The sequence below is a fragment of the Emydura macquarii genome, unplaced genomic scaffold (genome assembly GCF_026122565.2).
Source record: "Emydura macquarii macquarii isolate MOO-44397 ecotype Brisbane River unplaced genomic scaffold, CSIRO-AGI_Emac_v2 contig_1790, whole genome shotgun sequence".
Lineage (NCBI taxonomy): Eukaryota > Metazoa > Chordata > Testudines > Chelidae > Emydura > Emydura macquarii.
The window spans coordinates 15,764,154-15,770,153 of record NW_027131927.1 but is presented as its reverse complement, the minus strand read 5'-3'; positions in this window follow the sequence as shown (position 1 = coordinate 15,770,153).

Below are 6,000 nucleotides of genomic sequence, written 5' to 3'. Positions count from 1 at the left end.
CGGTCTGTTCCGGGTTTGGTTGCAGAGCACGTCAGCTAACGACTCTTTTCCCCCAGTCTAGGCAAGGCCTTAAATCCCAGGCTCCTCCCAGCCTTCAACTCAAGCAGTTGTTAGTTAGATGGAGCCGGCTACCAGGATCTCTCGCCCTTGGCCTAGACAAGAACTCCCTGGCCACCTCCTGTGTTGGTGTGGAGGTTAATTAGTGCTTGTAAATTGCTGTGAGAGCCTGGGATCAAAGGTGCTGGATAAGAGCAGGGTATTGTGAAATGTGCATCCCTCCCATGTACTATGAGGGAGGATAATACACTGCGTTTCAGCTTTAACTGAGCTTTTGCCGTGCTCCCTGGACAGGGTGGGGGGGCTGCTGGCAGGGTATCTTGCATGAGAGGCCTGAGACTTTGGGATGGGCTCCCTGCTTTCCCATGGACAAAATCCCCTTCCCCCCCAATTTAGGGTTTGCAGAACATGCTGCAGTGCCCCAGCTCTTTCCCTAGGCCTTGGGGAGATGAGAGCCCTGGGATCAGGGGTTGAAGTGAGGGATTTCTCTCTCTCTTCTGGGTAAGGAAGTACAGTGTTTGCTTTTGTGGGTTCCAGGATAACACATACAGCAGGCTCTTCTGGCATGGAAAGGCACCCAGCTCTGGTCACAGGTCACAGCTTGAGAGCGGAAGTGAAGACAACCATCTCCCTGTCACTCAGTGCCTTTGCCAGGTCTCCGTCTGTGCACAGTATATTTGGAAGAGTTCACACAGCATCCCACCCTGTACTGTACAGGACTCATTTTGCACCTCAAGTGCTTTGTGCAACTGTAATCCACAGGTGAGCTCTGTACTGACCTGCACATGGTTTGAGTTGTCAGAGACCCCATCTACAGAGTCTGCATTTAGTTGCGGAGGCCCCTGGTTCGTTCCACAGGTGCCAGCCAAGAAGATGGCTGTGGTCACACAACTGCTCAGGCGGTCAGGTGGCGGAGGGCTCTGCCTTTTGTACTCAAGCTAGGACTAGGCAAATCCCAGCCCAGTACAAGCAGTGCACCACTGCCCTGGCCTTCCGCTCAGTCTCTCCTTTGCCAAGGCAAGAGTGGGCTCTGTGCAGAACTCCCATTGAAGGTGGGGGGAGGACAAGGATACAACATCTGGGACAATTGAGCCCCATGTGTATAAGCAGAATACACCACCACCACCTACCTGCAAAAGACTCTGGCTATGTCTACACTTAAAACACTACAGGTGCGCCACTGTACGCTTCAGTGCAGACACAACCTACACTGATGGGAGGGATTCTTCTATCGGCACAGGTTGGCCACCTCCTGAGAGGCGGTAGCGAGGGCAGTGGAAGAATGCTTTGATCCACCTAGTGCAGTCTACACTGGGGGAAGTAGGTCAGCTTAACAACATGGCCAGGGACGTGGCTGCCACAGCCTGATATATCCGAACTGTGCCTGCACATTCAGCGCTGTCTGCTGAGACAAGCTCTGCGCCGTGCCCCTGGTGGGTGCAGAAGAAAGGAATCCTGGGAGGTGTCATTCCCAGAGGGACCCTGGGACCTATTGGCTACCGCATGGCATGCTGGGAAGATGTCAGGGAATACAAGGCTCAGTGTTTGCTCAGGGGATTTTCATGGGCCTGGCTGAGCTATAGTCTTTGTGTCTAGGGGAGCAGCCAGGAGCCACTTCTGCCCCTGCTGGATCCCAATCAGAGTGGACGGGCAGGCCACTGTCCCCATGCCAGGCCTGCAACCCTGGGAAGGCCAGGAGCTGCTCTGCTGTGGAGATTTGTCCTAAAGACAGCGTTTGCCTCAGCTGCCTAGACTTTAATCAGTGGGATCCCAAGGCTGCCCTCTTGGGTCTCCTGCCCCTGTGCCCCCCTCTGACTTGGCAGTGTTCCCCCACTGCTTCGCTTTTGCTTTGCACTGGCGTAAGTGCCTAGTACCCAAGGGCATACTGTGGGTGTGCCTTGCAGAAGGCATGTCCATCAGCCCTGCTTGCTCCGCCCCGTGTTCCCGCCTGTAGCCTTGGGTCCGCATGCTCCGACTGAGTGGGCATTCATCCCTAGGGCAAACATTGCGCAATACTCCATGCCTGTGCCTACTGTGTGCTGAGAGCTAGTCAAGCCAGGGGCAGCGGTGGGCTAGGGTGAGAACTGCAGGGATGGTGGCTCACAGAGCCAAAACGCAAAGTAATGAAACGTGGGTGGGTTATTGTTGGGAAGGGAGCTAAGTGGTGAATATTTGGCTGAGATACAAAAACTCCTGGCCAAAGTCCAAGCCATTGCTGAGCATGGAGTGGAGGGAGCCTAGCTGCAGCATGCCCTCCTGCCATGGCTAGCGGGAAGGCAATCAGTGCTGATCACACAAGTGCTTGGCAGAGTTCTGTCCAGGCTTGTGGGCCACATGGCACCTGCCCAGAACCACCCCCCGGGGCAGTCTAGATGCAGGGACATGCCATGAGGCTCCCCTGGCACATCTTGCAAGAGATGATCATCCCTAGGTGCTGTGCGCCTGGATTTCTTTGAGTGGGTCTCATGGAAGATTTGTATTAGGGTGGGAGTGTGAACATTTTCTTCTGGCTTCCATGTATGCTCCACAGGGCCATAGCCTTCCCAGTCAATCAGGTATAAAAGCTTATCGCTGTGGGTATTTAGATCTCATGTACACCATATTCCTCTTGGCCCTCTACATGCAGTGGTGGGGGAGGTGGCTGGGTCCCGTGTGGAAACAAATTTTCATCATAAGGTTTCAGGAGGGATAGGTGGAATAAGCAGGTGGACCTTGAGAGACTGGGGCAGTTGTAGTTCAACAGTGACGGGTCTGTTTGTGAGGAGGGGCTCCGTGAAGAGCTACCTCTCTTGTCCCACTGTATAGGTGTGGCTGATTAACAATGTTGGCCTGTGCGTCACTTGTAGTTGGCTTTTCCTTTTCCAGGTGGCCTCTTAGTTCTTTCTGGATTTAGTGACTCCTCTGCGCATTGGTAATGCATAGCTGGGCTGTCTCTTCAGCAGAAGGTAGACCGGTGGAGGGCACGAAGTGGGCCAGTTTGGTGAGGTGGTCTACCACCCTCAAAACTGTCATGAACCCACTGGACTCTGGGAGGTCCACGATAAAATCCAATACAATAGTGGCCCAGAGTTGGGAAGGCGTGTCTGGAGGGTGAAGGAGACCACAGGGTTTGTGGCGTGATATCTTGGCATGAGCATGCACATTGCAGGATGCTATGAAGGCTAAATTATGGGGCCATCAGAAAAGACAGGACATCAATTGCTGAGTCGTAAAGTGATGTAGGTTTCCGGCCGGCCGGGGGGAGGCATGGCACAGCTGAAGGCTGTCACTCTCATCTGAGCCAGGGGAATGTAAATGTGGTTATTCGCAAATTGGACTCCCCTCCCAGGTGTCCTGTGGTTCCGTGTCAATGGCAGCTATGTGGCTCAGTATCAAAGCTTCAGGATGAGGAGTCAGTCTTGTCGTTTCTGGTTCCAGGGCAATATGTGATGGCAAAGCCGAACCTCAGAAAAGAATAAAGCCCACCAGTGCTGCCATGGATTTAATGCCTTTGCCCCGCGCAGATGCTCCATGTTTTTGTGGTCAATGTGTACTTGACGAGATGGCGAGCTCCTTCCAAATAAAGTTGCCTCTCCTTTAAGGCTGCCTTCATGACTACGAGTTCTTTATCCAGGATCTCATAGTTCTGTTCAGTGCAGGTGAGCTTCCGTGAATACCAGGCACACACAGGTGTAGTATTTGTTTGGGTCCATACAGCCCTGATTGCTGTACTAGAGGCATTGGCTTCTATGAGAAGGATTCACGTAGCATCTGGCTGGGCCAGTATGGGCAAAATGGTAAAGGAGAGTTTCAGCTGATTGACTGCCCACTGGGGTTAAGGGGACCACTGGAACTGGGCATTCTTCTGGAGCAGAGCAGTGAAGGGCCCAACTTGTTTTGAGAATTGTGGGATAAACTACCGATATAAATTGGCAAACCCTGAGAAGCATTGCAAGTCACAGGTCATGTGGGAGTGGTCCTGTCATGAACAGCCTGGACCTTGCATGGGTCCATCTTGATTCCCTCGAGGGTCAGGAGACAGCCTAGAAATTCTGTGGAAGTCAGGTCAAACATGCACTTCTCAAGCTTAGCATAGAGTTTGTGCTGCCATAAATACTCCAGAACCATTCTGTGACCAGTGTGCTGCTCAGCGTTGTCTGAGCAGGTCATCTAGGTAAACTACTATGTACCGGCCCAGCATATACCAGAACACACTGGCTATAATGTTGGGGCAACTATAGGTCTGATATGGGGCAGGCTTACTGCATTCTTCTTTTCAAACACTTTGGTATAATCCTGATATTTCTGGGGAATTTCCTACATAGCTTCATGGGGCAACCCTGCCGGGACTGTCACTTCTGATAGCACGCCTAGAACAGAATTTCCCAACCCAACAGTGCTGTGGACAGAATGCAGAAGGGAAGCTGATTTCCTGTTTCTGCCAGTGGTTGAGGGGATGATGACAGGTCAGCCAGGGAATTCCAAGGATCAGAGAGAAGTGTGGGGAATGAATTGTGCTAAATTGTATTGTCTTATGGTGGTTTTGGAGGACTCTTCCAAAGGGGCGATTTTCTCCATCACTGGCCTGAAGCCAGAGGGCACCCAACAATAGTCTCTGTCAGGTCTGGAATGACCTGGCATTGCAAAGGGATTTGCAGAGCCCAGACGGTTGCAGCATCTGTGAAATTGTTGGCGGCTCCTGAATCAATGACCCCATTGGACTGGAATCCATTGGTCTGCCTTGGGAATGTGCCGCTGAACAGGTACCTTCAAGAGAGAGACCAGACGGAGCGCAGGATGTGACCCACTTAGGACTGAGGTGTGGGGAAACTCCTTTCCTTCAAAGACCAGGTCCATCCCCCTTATCACGCCTGGGCTGCCTCATTTCCCAGGCTCCTTGGGGCTCGCTTGGGACTGACAGAAATAGAATAGCCCGCCTGCCTGCAATAGGAGCACAGATGGTGCTGACGGCGACATTCCCTTTCCTCAGGAGTGAGCAGCTCATGGGCCATAGTCACCTCCATCGGTTTGGGAGGTGTGCAGGTGTTGAGGGAGCAACACGCAGACAGAGAGGTTGCAGGGAGCCCCCTTTGTAATCCTCTTCTGTTACACAGCCGGTTGTCGGCACAAACGATGAGCTCCACGAAGGCATCTAAACTTGTGGGCATCTCTACAAGGGCCAGCTCATTCTTCCCGCGGACGCCACCGAAACAGCTCCAGTTGCTGCACCTCATTCAGTTCGGTATCTGCTGTGAGATGGTGGAAGAGCCCTGCATGGGTAGCCGCCGTATTCTGCCCCTGCTGGAATTTCCTTGGAGCAGCCTGGGTCGTCGAATATTACCTCCATGGACTGAAGGAAAGCATTCCAGTTCAGCAGCACTGTGCTCTCAGTCTCCAGCAGGGGGGACGCCCGGTCTAGGGCTTCTCTAGCAGCAGGCTGACTACCAGGCTCAGCTGTGACTGACCATATTGACAGACCATAGGTCTGGACTGAGGTCTGGAGGCGCATCAGGAACAGGAGGCAAAACTGATTCCTAAGGCCCCGGAACTGCTGGCAGAGGAGCCATTTGATTCTGCTCAGGGCAGGGCACTGCAAGGCGTGCCTGAAAAATGGCATTCTCCGCACACAGCTGGTCTGCCTGTTCCTGGTAGCTGGTTCTCCACAGTCAGCTGCACGACCCAATCCTGCAGGCTTGATTAACTACCTGAAGGTGGTAGCCTCTTTGGATGAGTCTGGTTCTTCCAGTGGCAGTGGTTGAGCTGCTGAATCCATTCCTCTCACACCAGGCCCACTCCTGTGGGTTACAGTCATCCATACAAGCTGTCAGGACTAAGGCATGGGTGGCTTGGCCTAGGGGTTAGCACTGGGCACAGGCCAAGGGGCCAGATACCAGGAACCAAGCCAGGTTGGAGAATCAGGAGATCAGACTCGAGACCCAAACCAGAGGCCAGGAACCAGGTGGC